General features: G+C 39.8%; 2 pseudogenes; both read left to right on the top strand.

The window, feature by feature from the left end:
* Positions 1-1271: 1271 nt before the first annotated feature.
* On the top strand, positions 1272-2212 carry LOC138094720 (olfactory receptor 10AG1-like; annotated as a pseudogene).
* Positions 2213-15941: 13729 nt separating this feature from the next.
* On the top strand, positions 15942-16882 carry LOC138094694 (olfactory receptor-like protein OLF1; annotated as a pseudogene).
* The last annotated feature ends 1851 nt before the right edge of the window (positions 16883-18733 follow it).

The following is an 18733-nucleotide window of genomic DNA, read 5'->3' as shown; positions in this document are numbered from 1 at the left end:
CACGGTTCACATATTGCTGAAGCCTGGCTTGGAGAATTTTGAGCATTACTTTACTAGCGTGTATAGGTTTTATTCTCTTGGGTCCTATGGCCCTAGTCCCTTCTGATATGATTAGGCCCAGATATCTAACAGATTGTTGACATAGCTGAGCCTTTTCTCCTGATGCTTTGTAACTGCAGCTTGCCAGAAAGTTTAATTATTAATTCAAGAAGTTAGTAAATCACTTTTTGTGGTAGAAACATATTACACATTACATACAAAGATACACTGATGATCAAAAGCTTAAAATCTAGGTATAGCAAAGAAAGATGGACAATCTCAACCCAAAGCTCTCACATGCATGAACTAACACTCACATAGGGGCAAAGAAGCCCCACAACAATTAATTAATTAATTAAAGGTATTCAGCAGAATTGTTAATTATTGAAGTCCTTTGTAATTTAGGAGGCTCTGAGGTAGCTATTGTGGTGGATGTATTTCTTACAATAAGTGTGTAACAGGTGAACATTCTAGTTTGAATGCTTTAATGAATATAAACACTAGGTGAACATGCCTATTACCCTTATGAGTGTTCCTGGACAGGAAGACCAGCTTAGAATTCTTTGTCTTTGAACAGAAAAGTCTGAATAAAAATTATGAATGCTGAATTTGTAGACACTACATTGAAATACACAGTTTTAAAAATTAAATACCATTCAAAAATCTTGAGTGGTTAGCTAATGAATTTTGTTTTATAATAAAATAGCTAAATATGCAGAATGTCAAAGTTAAGAAGACGTTGGAAATACAACTGAAAAAAATGTCATTAAAAAAATTAACTATATGTATCCCTAAAACTATTTTATATTGCTTAAGACATTTAAAAGAGCAAAAAAACACTAATTTTGAATTGATAATGAAAAACAGAATGAAGAGGTGAAAAGAATAACACATCAAATGCAAATATCAAGTTATTTCATAAAGGAACTTAAATTCAGAATTTGTATTTTTGAGTGTTGAGGCGAATAGCAAAATTACAATCACTTATCTTCAGAACTAAATAAATATTGTATACAGCAGAAAAAGAAAGATTAAAGTTTTTTTTAATTTACAGATAGGTTTAATAAGGATGAAAAACACACTTTATCACACATTTAGAGCACCTGGTGTAATAGGTTTGGTTTTTATAGGAAATTGAAAAATAGCAAGTTGCAACATCCCGTTTTATAAATAAGAAAACAAGAGCTAATGAAAGTGAAATAATAGTACCTCTGACTGGATCATTCCCACAGATGAGAAATGAAGAGATGGAAGCAGAAGACAGCGTATCCACAGTGATACAGCTTGTTTTCCTGGGGTTTTCTGACCTTCCAGACCTCCAAGGGCTATTCTTTGGGGTATTCTCCATCATTTACATCATTATCTTAACTGGAAATAGCCTCATAATAATACTAACTAGGCTTGTCCCTGGACTGCACAAACCCACATATTTTTTCCTGGCAAAATTTTCCTCCTTGGAAATCTGTTCCGTGTCTGTCACTCTCCCTAGGATTCTGGCGAACCTTTGGACTCAGGACAGAAACATTTCTGTGCTGGACTGGGCTGCCCAAATGTGCTTCTTCCTTATCCTCCGAGCCACTGAGTGCTTCCTCCTGGTGGTGATGGCCTATGACCACTGTGTGGCTGTCTGTGGCTCTCTGCACTATCCCCTGGTCATGACCCCAAAGGTGTGCCTCCAGCCGGCTGTGGGCTCCTGGGTCAGTGGACTCCCAGTGCAGATAGGCAAACGTGCCAGATCTTCTCTCTGCGTTTCATTTGAACGAGATTAACCACTTCTGTGACATTCCCCCCATTCTGAAGCTGGCCTGCGGAGACACTTCTGCACACGAGCCGTCAGTCCATGCAGTAGCTCTGTTGTTTGCTGCTGTCCCTTTTTGCTGATCCTTGCCTCTTACAGCAGAATCATTTCCACTATTCTGAGGTCACCAACAGCCAGAGGGCGAGCCGAAGCCTTCTCCGCGTGTTCTTCTCGCCTGTTGGTTGTCCTTTTGTTCTTTGGATCTGCTACCATTGCATACTTAAGGCCCAAAGCCAGTCATTCTGCAGGACTGACAGACTCCTCTCTCTGTTCTACACCATAGTGACTCCGATGTTCAATCCCATGATATACAGCCTTTGGAACAAGGATGTGATTGCAACACTGAGAAAATTATTGCTGAAAACAGTAGTGTGATGAGTTTATTTTAAAATGTTTTAAATACTGGCCACACGGTTATTGGAGAAAAAGTTTTAAAGATCTCTGCATTTCCCAGTTTAGAAGTTAACCACTTCTTTTTATACTATATTTTTCAGTTCAGTTCAGTTGCTCAGTCATGTCTGACTCTTTGTGACCCCATGGACTGCAGCACACCAGGCCTCCCTGTCCCTCACCATCTCTTGGAGTTTGCTCAAACTCATGTCCATTGAGTCAATGATGCCATCCAACCATCTCATCCTCTATCGTCCCCTTCTCCTCCTGCCCCTAATCCCTCCCAGCATCAGATTCTTTTCCAGTGAGTTAACTGTTCACATGAGGTGGCCAAAGTATTGGAGTTCAGCTTCAGCATCAATCCTTCCAACTAACACCCAGGACTGATCCCCTTTAGGACGGACTAGTTGGATCTCCTTGCAGTCCAAGGGACTCTTAGGAGTCTTCTACAGCACTGCACAGATCAGCCTTAATTACTCCTGTGTCTGCTCCCTCCCCTCCCCCTCCCATCCCTCCAGGTCATCACATTGGGCTCCCTGTGCTGCCCAGCAACTTCCCACAGGCTATCCATCTCACGCCTGATTGTGTATGTATGTTGATGCAACTTTCTCCATTCATCTCACTCTCCCTCCCCAAATGTGTAAGTCCATTCCCTACATCCATGTCTCCATTCCTTTCCTACAAATAGGTTCTTCAGTATCATTTTTTTTAGATTCCATACACATGCATTACTTAGTAAAGAAGGTTTTACGAAATCGTGGAACACTGCTGTCCCAGGAGTTCGATCACTGGTTTTTAATCTTCTCTTTACCAGATGTAGAGCAAGTCATTTAGCTACTATTTTTTCCTTTCACTCTTTTAAAAAACAAAATTAAAATGAGTATGAAGCTTATTTAAAAGCACATGGCTAGCCATACCATCCCACCAGAAGTGTTGCTGTGTGAAATAAATAAATGTGTTTTGTTGCACAGGCTTGAATATGATTCTAAAGAAGAAAAATACACATTCATGTTTCACAGTGTTTGATGATGGTAGACAGTACCTTTTTAGTGGCTTTTCAGCGGGTGAAGAAGCTCTTCTGTGGTAGAAATGCAGGTTTTGGTATTTTAATGTGTGTGTTTTGACTGAGCACTTCAATGTTTAAACAGTGCTTTCCTCTGCTGTGTATGTATTCAACACAACTTCATCTTATATATGAACTTCTGTGAATATAATCAGCTGTGACTACAGACACATCTCTTAGTACTTTGCAAGAATTTAATATACTCATGGTGTCAATGCGAGAGCAGTTAAAGAGGTCTTATTTTAAAGAAAAGCATTACATGCTTCTGTAGGCGTGGATTTCATAATTAAAAATCCTATAGCTAGATATTTAACAGCATTTTTGCACAAATATCTACAAATATTGTGGTTATTTTTAAAAAAGTGTTTCATTTTGTCATCCAATTTGTTGCTACTCCTATATGATTTTAACATTAAAAGGCATTGTTGAACAGGCTTTGCAGATTTTATTTACAATTTGGCTTACAAAGAATATGACCCCATCATCATTATTTGAAATAATGGTAAAACCAAAGTTGGGAAAACTATTTCCACAGGTTATGATTCAATTCAATTCAGTTCAGTCACTCAGTCGTGTCTGACTCTTTGTCACTTTATGGACTGCAGCACGCCAGACTTCTCTGTCCATCATCAACTCCCAAAGCTTACTCAAATGCATGTCCATCGAGTCAGTGATGCCATCCAACCTTCTCATTCTCTTTTGTTCCCTTCTCCTCCTGCCTTAAATCTTCCCAGCATGAGGGTCTTTTCAAATGAGTCAGCTCTTAGCATCAGGTGGCCAAAATATTGGAGTTTCAGCTTCAGCATCAGTCTTTCCAATGAATATGCAGGACTGATTTCCTTTAGCATTCACTGGTTTGACCTCCTGGCAATCCAAGGGACTCGCAAGAGTCTTCTCCAACACCACAGTTCAAAAGCGTCAATTCTTTGAGGCTCAGTTTTCTTTATAGTCCAACTCTCACATCCATACATGACCACTGGAAAAACCATAGCTTTGACTAGATGGACCTTTGTTAACAAAGTAGTGTCTGCTGTTTAATATGCTATCTAGGTTGGTCATAGCTTTTCTTCTAAGAAGCAAGCATCTTTTAATTTCATGGCTGCAGTCACCATCTTCAGTGATTTTGGAGCCCCTCAAAATGAAGTCTGTAACTGTTTCCATTGTTTCCCTATTTATTTGCCATGAAGTGATGGGACTGGATGCCATGATCTTATTTTTCTGAATGTTAAGCTTTAAGCCCACTTTTTCACTCTCCTTTTTCATTTTCATCAAAAGGCCCTTCAGGTCTTCTTTGCTTTCTGCCATAAGAGTGGTGTCATCTGGGATTATTAGTATTTCTCCCAGCAATCTTGATTCCAGCTTGTGCTTCATCCAGCTCAGCGTTTCTCATGAAGTACTCTGTATATAAGTTAAATAAGCACGGTAACAGTATACAGCCTTGACATACTCCTTTCCCAATTTGGAATCAGTCTGTTGTTCCATGCCCAGTTCTAACTGTTGCTTTTTGTCCTGCATACAGGTTTCTCAGGAGGCAGGTCAGGTGGTCTGGTGTCCCCATCTCTTTAAGAATGTTCCACAGTGTGTTTTGATCTACACAGTCTAAGGCTTTGGTGTAGTCAATGAAGCAGAGTTGATTTTTCTGGAACTCTCTTGCTTTTTCAATGATCCAACAGATGTTGCCAATTTGATCTCTGTTTCTTCTGCTTTTTCTAAATCCAGTTTGAACATCTGGAAGCTTATGGCTCATGTACTGCTGAAGCCTGGTATGGAGAATTTTGAAGATTACTTTGCTAGCACGTGAGATGAGTACAATTGTGCAGTAGTTGGAACATAATTTGGCATTGCCTTTCTTTGGGATTGGAATGAAAACTAACATTTTTCAGTCTTGTGACCACTGCTGAGTTTTCCAAATTTGCTGGCATATTGAGTGCAGCACTTTCATAGCATCATCTTTTAGAATTTGAAATAGCTCAACTGGAATTCCATCACCTCCACTAGCTTTGTTCATAGTGATGCTTCCTAAGGCCAACTTGACTTCACATTCCAGGATGTCTGGCTCTAGGTGAGTGATCACACCATTGTGGTTATCTGGGTCGTGAAGATCTTTTTTGTTTAGTTCTTCCATGTAATCTCACCAACTTTTCTTGATATGCTCTGCTTCTGATTAATAATACCTATATTGGTACTGACCTATAGTTATGTTTCAATCTATCTTTCCTTTGAATGTTCAGCCAATCATGATAATAAGTTCCTATGACTAGAATTTTATCATTAAGATTAAATTAGTTAAATATTTATAAATAGCCTTTAAGGAAGAATGGGTTGTTCTCTAGTCTGGAAAGGATCACTTTATCATATTTGAAATATAGCACAATTTTAACAGTATTGTGCTTGTATCATTCAGACAACTGTGACATAACAGGCATGTTTTGTTTTACCATTAAATCTTACTGTCATCATCTGTGTGTCCCTCTCTGCAAACTGTATCGATTAGGTGTATGAGAGTGTCTGTGACAAACAAGTGGCCCAGGAATGACAAAGACCTGCCAGCATCTAACTGAGATTATTTCTCAACCCACAGGCTGACCATGGCAGTCTAGTTGTCAAAGTTAATTGATTGTTAAATGAGGATAAAGGGTCCTCTTTAGACTCGTTCAGGGGAATGGCCATGTATAATATCATAGAGATATTTTCATTAATTGGTAACATTTTAAAATACATTCTATAATATTTTAAATTTGCATGCAAATTAAAATGCACTTTTTTGTTGTAAACTTTTTGAGAAGTCTGACAAATCCACACTTATGTTACCAAAACATGACCAAAATACAGAACAGCTTGATAACTCTCCAAAATTCTCATTTTTTGTCTCTCTAGTTAATACCCTACTAATTTACTACCAGCTGACCAGTCCTCTGTCCATATGCCGTTTTCAAAATGTCATATAAATGGAACCATAAAGCCTTTAAGTCTGAATTTTCACTTTGCATAAAGCATTCAGCATATTGCTGCCTGCATCAATATAATTTGTTTATTTATATTTCTCAGCAATGTATCACACTCTGTAATATGCCAGAGTTTGTTTACTCATTCCTTGGGTGATGAACGTGGCTGTTTCAAGAATTTCACTGTTATAGCTGCCCTGAATGTTTGGTAATAGATTTTTGTGTAAATACAAGTTTTCATTTCTCTATAAAGTGGGACTTCTGGATAAATGTGTTTTGTAAGTGTTCCAGTAACTTTATAATGAACCACCAACCTTCAGAGAAGCTGTCTCAATTTCTCATTCCTATGAGAAATGCACAGAAGTTCACTTGTTCTAAATCATCACCAGCATTAAGTATCTGTGCATTGTTTTTTGTTGTTGTTTTGTTTTCATTAGATTTTTTTCACCCTTAGTGTGTCTAGTGATATGTTAATTTTTAATTTTGAACTTTTCTTAATCAAACTGAGTAATTTCACACTGTTTTTCATAGTGTAATTTGTCATCTCTATATCTCTTTGTTGAATTATCTGTTCAAATTGTTTTCTAACATTTTACTTGTGCTGTTGATTTATTACAGAGTTTTAAGATTTTTATATATTTATATGTAAATGTAAAAAGTATATATGCAATGCATATGTATTCATACATATTTATATTCACTGACAGTCTTCCTTGGAAGCTCAGTGGTAAAGAATCAACCTGCCAAGCAGGATATAAGGGTTCAGTCCTTGGGTGTGGAAGATCCCCTGGAGAAGGAAATGGCCATCCATTCTAGTATTCTTGCCTGAGAAATCCCATGGACAGAGGAGCCTGTTATAGTCCGTGAGGTTGCAAAAGAGTCAGACATGATTTAGGGACTAAACAACCACAATATTCATTGACAGAGTTACAAAATGAAAGAAAGCCATTATCCAAAAATTTTAGTGTCAGGAATTAAGCTGATAGAACTGCTCAGCTGCACATGTATGCTACGTTTCATGAAAAGAAACTTGTAACAAGGAGTCTGACTCCATATTTGATGTTTGACTGTTCAGTTCAGTTCAGTTCAGTCGTTCAGTCGTGTCTGACTCTTTGCGACCTCATGTATCACAGCATGCTAGGCCTCCCTGTCCATCACCAACTCTCAGAGTTCACTCAAACTCAGGTCCATTGAGTCGGTGATGCCATCCAGCCATCTCATCCTCTGTCGTCCCCTTCTCCTCCTGCCCTCAATCCCTCCCAGCATCAGGGTCTTTTCCAATGAGTCAACTCTTCCCATCAGGTGGACAAAGTATTGGAGTTTCAGCTTTAGCATCAGTCCTTTCAATGAACACCCAGGACTGATCTCTTTTAGGATGGACTGGTTGGATCTTCTTGCAGTCCAAAGGACTCTCAAGAGTCTTTTCCAACACCACAGTTCAAAAGCATCAATTCTTCGGCACTCAGCCTTCTTCACAGTCCAACTCTCACATCCATACATGACCACAGGAAAAACCATAGCCTTGACTAGACGGACCTTAGTTGGCAAAGTAATGTCTCTGCTTTTCAATATGCTGTCTACGTTGGTCATAACTTTCCTTCCAAGGAGTAAGCGTCTTTTAATTTCATGGCTGCAATCACCATCTGCAGTGATTTTGGAGTCCAAAAAAATAAAATCTGACACTGTTTCCACTATTTCCCATCTATTTCCCATGAAGGGATGGGACTAGATGCCATGATCTTGGTTTTCTGAATGTTGAGCTTTAAGCCAGCTTTTTCACTCTCCAGTTTCACTTTCATCAAGAGGCTTTTTAGTTCCTCTTCACTTTCTGCCATAAAGGTGGTGTCATCTGCTTATCTGAGGTTATTGATATTTCTCCTGCCAGTCTTGATTCCAGCTTGTGCTTCTTCCAGCTCAGCGTTTCTCATGATGTACACTGCATATAAGTTAAATAATCAGGCTGACAATATACAGCCTTGACGTACTCCTTTTCCTATTTGGAACCAGTCTGTTGTTCCATGTCTAGTTGTTACCCAAAGATATTTTATTACAGGGTTTTTAATTAGTGAAAAATTCATGAATACCAGAGAAAATACTTTAGAATTTAATGTTTCTTATATTTATGTAAACTAATGGGCTTCCCTGGTGGTGCAGAGGTTAAAAGCGTCTGCCTGCAATGTGGGAGACCTGGGTTCGATCCCTGGGTCGGGAAGATCCCCTGGAGAAGGAAATGGCAACCCACTCCAGTATTCTTGTCTGGAGAATCCCATGGACAGAGGAGCCTGGTGGGCTACAGTCCATGGGGTCTCAAAGAGTCTGACACGACTGAGTGACTTCACTTCACTTCACTCTGAATAGAAGTTAAATAAGCACGGTGACAATATACAGCCTTGATGTACTCCTTTTCCTATTTGGAACCAGTCTGTTTTTCCATGTCAAGTTCTAACTGTTGCTTCCTGACCTGCATATAGGTTTCTCAAGAGGTAGGTCGTGGACAGCTTTTAAAGCACACAGTTAAAACAGTTGAAATGACCCAGTGTAAAATAAAAGGGGGTCCTCTAAGATTTAAACTTATTATACAAGAACCATTTGAATGAGAAGGGGAATTTTTTTTTTTTTTAGTAATTAGGGCCAGAAAGCGCCTTCCTCTTCTCGTCTTCCCCGTCCTTCTGTACCCGCATCAGCCTCTGCAGCCCGAACTTGAGGAGCAGACTCACCGGGCTGACACTGGCAGCTTGCGGCCGCGGGGCTGTGTAAAGAGCGAGGCCCGGCGAGCCTGCGCAGACCTGTCCGCCCGCAGGCTCCCTGCACGCCTCCCCTTGGGGGCTGGCCTTGCACAGCCCCAGCTTCAGACTGGGGATCATCTGGGAGAGAATGGCCGTAAGCTGGACCCTCCTGTAGTCGGAGGTGATCGGGGCCCCAGCAGCCCTGGCCTCCCCAGGAAGGCAGGAGGACCTTTGCTTTGCCTCTGGTCAGGCCGTCTGGGCTCAGAGAGTACAGGCTGGTCCAGAGGCAGCATGTTCCCAGTCCCGGGGTACAAGCTGCAAGGATCAGGGACCAAGGACGCATACCCCACCGGGCGCCGAGGAACCGCGCAATGCCCTGGGGCCCTTGGTTTGTGTCGTTGCTTTGTCTTCCACCTTCATCCATCCCCTTTCTCCAGATCAAGTGGATTCAGGAAGAGCGGGGATCAGCTCCCAACAGGTTTCCATTTTACAACTCAGTTTGGCCGGGCCATAAAATGGAAATAATGAATGACACCATATGATCACACACTTAACGCCGTAGCCCTAGTTATGAAGGCTCCATAGGCAATAGCAATGAAATTACTGACTTCATTCCATTAGCAAATGTCAAGTATTCTGCAGCCAGATTTAGCCAATATATTCTGTTCAGCGCCCATTTCAACTGCCTTTCACCTCTGAAGGGACACAAGACGCTTTACTTGACTACTCATAGGGTAGCTCGGCCATCTCATACAATTTTTTCAAGATATTAACTGCATTCAACTCCTTCTGGAAATATGTATATGACTCTGTGTATAAAGGGATTTAGGCTTCCCCAGTGGCTCAGCAATAGTCTGCCTGCCGAACTGCAGGAGATGCAGTTTCAGTCCCGGGGTCAGGAAGAGTCCCTGGGGGAGAGTATGGCAATCCACTCCAGTGTTCTTTCCTAGAGAGTCCCATAGACAGATAGTTGTCTCTGGTGCCATCTATCGTCTGAAAGATGTAAGAATTCCAGGATCTACAGTATATGGGAAACACTTATTTAAGTTCATTCCTCTCAAGCAGTGCCAATGTGAAAGAGCATTTGCTAGGAAACTCTGTTTTCTTCAGGCTGGTTCATGGTGAGCATTTAAGTATTTGAATGGAAGTAGCAGGCAATGGCATCCCACTCCAGTACTCTTGCCTGGAAAATCCCGTGGACGGAGGAGCCTGGAAGGCTTCAGTCCATGAGGTCGCTGAGGGTCGGACACGACTGAGTGACTTCACTCTCACTTTTCACTTTCATGCATTGGAGAAGGAAATGGCAACCCACTCCAGTGTTCTTTCCTGGAGAATCCCAGGGACGGGAGAGCCTGGTGGGCTGTCGTCTATGGGGTCGCACAGAATCGGACACGACTGAAGCGACTTAGCAGCAGCAGCAGCAGCAGCATATATTTTCTTGATGATCTCCTTTACCACATTAGTTGCAAGTTCCAAACCAAAGGTCCTTAATACAAACCCTTTTGACCTTGTCACTTTTCATCCAATTCTTCGCTTTTAAAAATTCAATGTATCAATAAATCCATTCAATAAGTTGCTAATTTAGATGCATTTTTCAATTCAATTTTATTTTCTAAGGTTTCCAATAATTTGCGAAATGCTTCCCAACTTTGTCATTTTCAATTTTTTTTGACAATTTTCTTTAGGATGTTTTAGAATTATTTTAAAATTCTTACTTGCCAACTCCAATTTTGGTTCAATGTGTATTTGCTTTTGGCATTTTCCCTCTTTTATGGGCATAAAATATTTCCTGTTATCATGCTTAGTAATTCTTTTATTACTGTAAACAAACAAAGATGTTCTACAGGATTTCTCAAAGCAGTGAAGCTTCAATTATTTTTCTGATGCAATTAAGAGTGATAAGCTCCATTCAATAGAAGACTGATTCTTTTGGTTTTGGCAACATGCACTGTATCTCCAGTTCACCCCTCTTACTAGGGCATAGTGATCTAGGACTTTCACATAACTACTCGAGCTTTCTTAGTCTCTTCAGCATGAAAGTAATATAGAATTGTCTACTCTTGTATTTCAGAGGTTTTTGACACATCTTTAACTCCCCACTTCAAGCAATTTAAAATCTGGCAAATGCTGTGAAAGGAAGACAGCTCTGTGTTTGCAGCCATGCAAATTTTCAGATTGGGTACTCTGCTGCTGCTGCTAAGTCACTTCAGTCATGTCCGACTCTATGTGACCCCATAGACGGCAGCCCACCAGGCTCTCCCGTCCCCGGGATTCTCCAGGAAAGAACACTGGAGTGGGTTGCCATTTCCTTCTCCAATGCGTGAAAGTGTAGTCACTCAGTCGTGTCCGACCCTCAGCGACCCCATGGACTGCAGCTTTCCAGGCTCCTCCATCCATGGGATTTTCCAGGCAAGAGTACTGGAGTGGGGTGCCATTGCCTTCTCCAAGTACTGTGTAATTACCAAAAGTTCTGCAAGTTTTTCTGAGAGCAGCTGAAATATTATTGCTTTAGTGAAACTGTCATACAAAACACACATTAGAACAATCAAGTTGATGATGAAAAACTGTATTTAGTAACTGGTATGGTTTCGCCTCTTTTTGATGCTCCCAGGCATACGACTCTTATTTAAAAGTCCTTCTGGGACTTTCCTGGTGGTCCAGTGGTTAAGAGTCCACCTGCCACTACAGAGGACATGGGTTCAATCCCTGGTCCAGGAAGATAACCACAAACCACATTCCGTCTAAGCTGTGCACCGCAACTGCTGAACCTGTGATGTTAGAGCCCACGGTCTAGAGCCCATTGTCTGCAACAGAAAGTAGCCCTACTCTCTGCAACTAGAGAAAGCCCATGCAGAGCAAGGAAGACACTGTACAGCCAAAAGTAAATAGATAGGTAGATAGATAATTTTTTAAAAATAAAGTCCTTTCATCTTCTCAGAAAGCACCTATGATAACAGGTTCTATAGCAGCCCCCGCTGGTCTCACCCTTCAGTGCAACAAAAAATATTACATTTCAGTGCTGAGGATATCGTAACATTTTTAGGAACTTCCTTGTGGTTTTTGAAATAATTTAAATGAGAGCTACATTTTAAAATATATGAACTATTTAAAAGAACCTCTACAGTATTAGAGTGTAGGACTCTAGTGGGATTTCAAGTGTCAGAAAAAAACAACCACAATATTACTGAGAGTAAAAATTGCCTCTTCAAACTAATGCTAATAGAATTGCTATTATAATTATGAAGCTGTTTCAAAATAATAATTCATGATAACCTACTGATTATTCCCTAGGAATCTCTTGGAAATGAACATGTTTGGAATCTTCAGTTATTAGGTCCCTAATGACTTGAGAATGTATATAAAAGTCCTTGGTTCTATTGGTGAAATTATTCATCTAGGTAATAGGAAAATGTCTCCTTCTTGGGTAAGTAGCTTCTGTGTTTACCAGATTGGCTTTATTGATGCAAAAATAGACTTTTATGGATCTGAGACCACTGACATGTGTCAAAATAGTTACGAAATCATATGTATTAGCATATTATCCACAAATAAATCTACCTGTGTCAGTCTTCTATAGCTGCTACAGGGATCCGAGACACTCACCTTGTTTAAATAATTTTTTTTTTGTTAACAGAAATAAACTGAAACATGATTGGCTACCATGTAGCGAACTGAAAGATGATAGTATCAATTAATTTATTTTCTATTCTAACATTGTTTTGCTATACATTTATGAAAAATTTAGCAAATCACTTAAGTTTGATTGAATCTTTTTGGTCATTCCCATTGAAAGCAAGAATCCAAGATCTACTCTCATCTCTGACTTTTCCCCTCGTGCTTCTCTTCTCACTCACGTTTCTCTACATCGATGGTGGTGGTGGTGGTAGAGGTGATTTGGTTACTAAGTCGTGTTCAACTCTTTGAAGCTCCATGGACTGTGGTCCCGGCTGGCTCCTCTGTCCATTGGATTTCCCAGGTGAGAATACTAGAATGAGTTGCCATTTCTTTCACCAGGGAGTCTTCCTGACCAGGGATCAAACCCAGGTCTCCTGAGTTGTAGGCATTCTCCTGTATTGTAGGCAGATTCTTTAAGGGTTGAGCCCCCAGGGACACCCTTCTTGGTCTATTGGAAGGATGCTTGCCGTGAATCCCCGAGAGCAATGGACTGTGTTTGCAGGAAAAACTGAGTCATTCTGCCCTGTCTTCGGCAAGTCTGCACCACAGCCTGTCTCACAGAGGCTGCACTGTTAATTCTCTAAGCACCTTCATGGCTGTCCTCGTGAACTCTGACTTCACACATATCTGAATTTGAATTATACCTGTCAACTACTTGCGGAGTGACTCGGAACATTAAGCTTCAATGTTCCCATGCAATATACAGAATCAATAATGAGAATCTAGCTTACACAGCCAATCTGTCTTGAAGTTTTGGAGGCAGGAGCCTGGGCTCCGATCCTATTTTCATCACGGCTTAGCTCTCCAGCTCTCGGTGCTTTAGCTCCCTCAACTGTAAGAGAAAGATGACAGTGACTGCAACTGCTGTGAAACTTTGTTAGCATACTTTTGTGTGACAAGTAAACAAATTATATGTAAAGTGTTTAGAATATTGCATTTCACATCACAATCATTATATAAATGATAACTATTATTTTAAAAATCTATGACATAGTTCTAATTATTAGCTAGGGATAAGTGAGAGCAGTGGAGTTGTTTCTGTTGTTGTTTAGTCATTAAGTTGTGTCCAGCTCTTTGTGACCCCATGGACTGTAGCCCATCAGGCTTCTCTGTCCATGAGGTTCTCCAGGCAAGAATAACTGGAGTGGGTTCCCATTTCCTTCTCTAGAAGGTCTTCCCAGATCAGGGATTGAACCCACATCTCCTGCTTTTGCAAATGGATTCTTTACTGCTGAGCAGAGAGCAGTGGAGTAATTGAAACTAATCTTCACTCTCTACCTATTATGTGCCAGTCTATCTAAAGTGAGACAGCAAGAAAGTGTAGATAGATAGTTTTGCTAATTTAACCTGGCAGAGAAACCATGTGAAATACTGTTGTCATTATTATAGTAAAATTTTAAATATATGTAATAATATACATATAGTATATGTATTAAGTATAGCAGATTCTCTCTCTCTATACACACACACACATAATTGTGCAAGGTCATACAGTCCACGTGGCTAATATGAGATTCTAACCAAATGCTTATTAACTCTAAATTTAGGTCTTATCATTTCTAAATACTCTGATTACCTTGAAAATAGGCAAAATAAGAATAAATTAATTACTATTCTAACAAGGTACTGCATCTCATTCACACTCTTTAAGGTAATAACATAAGACAGCATCCTAACCCTTCTAATTCTCTTAGACTTTTCTGTGCCTATGGTAGAGCATACTTTTAGTGATTAGATGATGTTGCAACAATGAAGATCTTAGCCCTGTAGCTGTCTCAATAATTTTATATAAGTGAGAGAATGATCCCAACCATTTGTTCTAGCCAACTGTGGCACTAGTAACAAAGCTCATTGGAGGTTTCACTTGCTTGTTTTATAGATTTCCAAGTCATCCTTCAAGGTTACAATAAAAAGTTTTATATTTCAAAGTCATGTTCAAATTCTCCTTGCTTCCAGAAAATCTCTGAGATTACAGAGACAGAAATTGACAAAATTCTTAGACTCAATTATCCTGAATTATATTAGAATAAAAATTAAAAACAGCTATTTGTGTTTGCTCACATATATAATTAGTGAGGAGGCTATATAGAGTGATTTTTAAAGGTGAGAAGTTAACTTAATACTGTTATGCCCCGTGTCCGAGTCCCCAAAACTGAGAGAATAAGACATCCACAGCAATGCAAAAGCATAAAGGGGTTTATTGCTAGCTCGACCTAGGGCTCAAGTCTTATCCAGCGCAGTGGAGTCTTGACGAGAGCCCCGAGCTCTGAATCACATCTACTTTTATACAGACGGTTCTTTGTTCCTGTAACAGCATAGCTGATTGGTTAAACCATACACGCACGTGGGACTTTTAAACCTTGCATCCCCATCCGGATTGGCTCAGGTCTGGCACGGGTGGGGGGGCTACGGGGATTTTTTTCTGATTGGTTGAGCTACACTGCCTGCGGGAGTTCCCAGTGCCTCAGCTTTCCTAGAGACTAAACCTCAGGCCTAGCCTGCCCTTTAGAGCCTGTCCTGGCTTCAGTTTGGTCCTAACAATACTAATTTTTTGCCCGCTTTACTCAGTCATCTAATATTTATGCTGTACTTACTAGAAGCCAAGAATGATAAAGAATGCCAGAGAAAAGCAGTTAATCACTTTAATCTCCTTGACTTAGTATCTTGCCAGGATCTAAGGAACTGCCTTAAACTCGTTTCTGTCTAAAACATGTTCTCAGCTGATGTTTACTGACATTTACTTTCATTTCACTAATATCATTTTTGCTTTTATTATTTTTTTAATAGCTGAATTATATCTCATTGTATCACTCTAATTGCAGTCAAGAGTACAACACACTATTATCTATTAAATACTGGACAGAAGGAGTACATTCTTCTAGAATTATCAGCACAAGATGTACTCAAGGTAACATATTTTTAATAACATATATTTTCCTCTTATCATCATTTCATTTATTACTTCATTATTCATTTAATCCTCTGTACTAGCTATAGGTCTATACTTGAGAATTAAAAAAAGTAAGAAATATGAGATGTTATCTGCAGATGTCTGTCCAGTGGAAGAACTAGCTGGTAATCAAACAAATAAAACTATCGACCATGAGATAAAGCTATTAGATTCTGAAATATGTTTCTCAGAATTTATATTGGAAGGAGATTTGGTCTGGGACTCTTGACTTGATTGCTTGTTTTTTTGTTGAAACAATAAAATAACCTCATAATTATATCTATTCTTTTTCTCTTTCTATCAACATAGCATCTTAGGATGTTAGAATTCTCATAAGAAGAAAACAGCACAGAATATGGACTCGTTGGATGGAACCTGTGCCTTGGTGACAGAGTTTGTCCTGTTAGGGTTTCCAACTCGTCCTGAACTGCAGATTGCCCTGTTTCTCCTGTTTCTGACTTTGTACTCTATGCTTTTAATGGGGAACATTGGATTGATGATGATAATCAGGGTTGATCTGCACCTTCAAACCCCCATGTATTTTTTCCTTAGTAACCTATGCTTTGTAGACCTTTGCTATTCTTCAGTCATCGTTACCAAAACGCTTGTCAACTTCCTCTCAGAACAACTCAGTTTCCTGTCATGGCTGTGCCCTGCAGTTCTATCTCTTCTGTGCTTCTGCAGATACCAAATCCTTTATCTTGGCTGCCATGGCATATGACTGCTATGTTCCCATCTGTAACCCTTTACTGTACACGGCTGTGATGTCTTGGGGCATCTGCATATGGTTGATCGTCTTGTCATACTTTGGAGGCAATAGGAGTTCCCTGGTGCACACACCCTTTGCATTTATTCTGAAATACTGTGATAAAAATGTCATTAATCATTTTTTCTGTGACCTGCCTCCCTTGCTTAAGTTATAGTGTACAGACACGTCACTTAATGAGTGACTCCTCTCCACATACGGCAGCTCAGTGGAAATTATCTGCTTCATCGTCATCATCATCTCCTACTTTTACGTTCTCCTCTCAGTCTTAAAGATCTGTTCTTCCAGCGGGAGGAAGAAGACCTTCTCTACCTGTGCTTCTCACCTGACATCCGTGGCCATCTACCAGGGAACTCTGCTCTTCCTTTACTCACGACCCAGCTACCTGTATTCTCCCAACACTGATAAAATCATCTGTGGTTTACACCATCACCATCCCAGTGCTGAATCCCTTGATTTATAGTTTGAGAAACAAAGATGTAAAAGACGCTGCTAAAAGAGTCTTAAAACCAAAGATAAATCCCTCCTGAGATATAAGGTTCCAGGATTCATTTAAATCCCTGATTACAAAGTCCAGCTGTGCGTATGCTCAGTCATGTCCAACTCTTTGTGACCCCATGGACTATAGCCCACCAGGTGCTTTTGTCCTTAGAATTATCCAGACAAGAATACTGGAGTGGGTTGCCATTTCCCCCTCCGGGGAATCTTCCTCACCCAGGGATGGAACGTTTATCTCTTGCTTATCCTGCATTGACAGGCGGATTCTTTGCCCCTGCAATGCCTGGGACAAACTGTAGCTAAGAACCTGCAACAAGCTTGCCAGCACATACACAATTTCACACAAGCATTTTATCAAACACTTGTTTTCACAGAGCCAAACACATTTGAAATATTTAGAAGTTTCAAAATTGTTGCAAACTAATAGTTGGATAACCTTCTAACTATTCAGTTCAGTTCAGTCACTCAGTGGTGTCTGACTCTTTGCAGCCCCATGGACTGCAGCACACCAGACTTCCCTATCCATCACCAACCCCCGGAGCTTGTTCAAATTCATGTCCATCGAGTTGATGATGCCATCCAACCATCTCATCCTCTGTCGTCTCCTTCTCCTCCTGCCTTCAATCTTTCCCAGCTATGGGGTCTTTTCTAAACAATCAGTTCTTCATATCAGGTGACCAAAGTATTGGAGCTTCAGCTTCAGCATCAGTCCTTCCAATGAATATTCCTTTATTATTGACTGGTTTGATCTTCCTACAGGCCAGTGGATTCTCAAGAGTCTTCTCCAACATGTCAGTTCAAAAGCATCAATTCTTTGGTGCTCAGCTTTCTTTATGGTCCGTCTTTCACATCCATACATGACTACTGGAAAAACTATAGCTTTGACTTGACGGACCTTTGTTGCTAAAGTAATGTCTCTGCTTTTTAATATGCATCTAGGTTGGTCATACCTTTTCTCCCATGGAGCAAGCATGTTTTAATTCATGGCTGCAGTTGCCATTTGCAGTGATTTTGGAGCCCAAGAAAATAAAGTCTGTCAATTCCAACCACTAGGAGCTGGGAGTTAATGCTAGAACAGATTGTAATAAGTTGTCTTAAAAGATATAGTAAGAACCTCAGAGATTGTGTCTGTGTGTGTTTTCATGTGTAGAATATCTCATTAACAAGATTGCATTTACAAAATTACTGGATTAGGGAGGAAGCCACATTCCTTTGGTTTCTGTGCTATCTCTTGTACTCAACTAGTCAACTGCACTTTGATCAAGTTACTTATTTTTTCTGTCTCAATTATCTGACCTGTAAAATAAGGAGAGTATAGTACCTACATCAATGACTGTTGCATGTTTGACTAAATGCTGACAATCATGCCTGAATCATTTAAAACACTTGATAGATCTTAAATACATATATTTCTTAATCAATTAAAATACATAAAGTGCACAAGATGGTGTGAGGCAGGGGTGCTAGGAAAGCAATTGAAACAAAATGAAATACCTTTATTAAATGCTGTCCAATAACAAGTCAAGAACCTTCTATACCCAATCTAATCCACATTAATTTGAAAACTTTTTCTAAGTGGCATCTTGTATACTAAAGGTTAATTGCAAGCAAAGTATTTGTTTTCCTCCCTATCTTTTATTTTTATGTGTGAAAGTATTACTGAAAGTATGGAACATTCTTCTCTGGTCTCTCAGAAACACAATGAGCTACTGAACCTGTGTCTTCAATGGCTGGTCAACTGACGTGACATTGGGAAGCATCACAGAGAACATTCACTTGAAGCCTGGACATAAAAGGACATGTATAATTGCAAAATATATTTCTATAACTTATGTTTTTTCTGTTTATTAATATTTTCATAATAATAATATTATTATTGAGGC

This window comes from Capricornis sumatraensis, chromosome 18 (assembly GCF_032405125.1).
Source record: "Capricornis sumatraensis isolate serow.1 chromosome 18, serow.2, whole genome shotgun sequence".
Taxonomy (NCBI): Eukaryota; Metazoa; Chordata; class Mammalia; order Artiodactyla; family Bovidae; genus Capricornis; species Capricornis sumatraensis.
The sequence above is the reverse complement of the archived record's forward strand: the minus strand, read 5'-3'. Positions and strand labels throughout refer to the sequence as shown.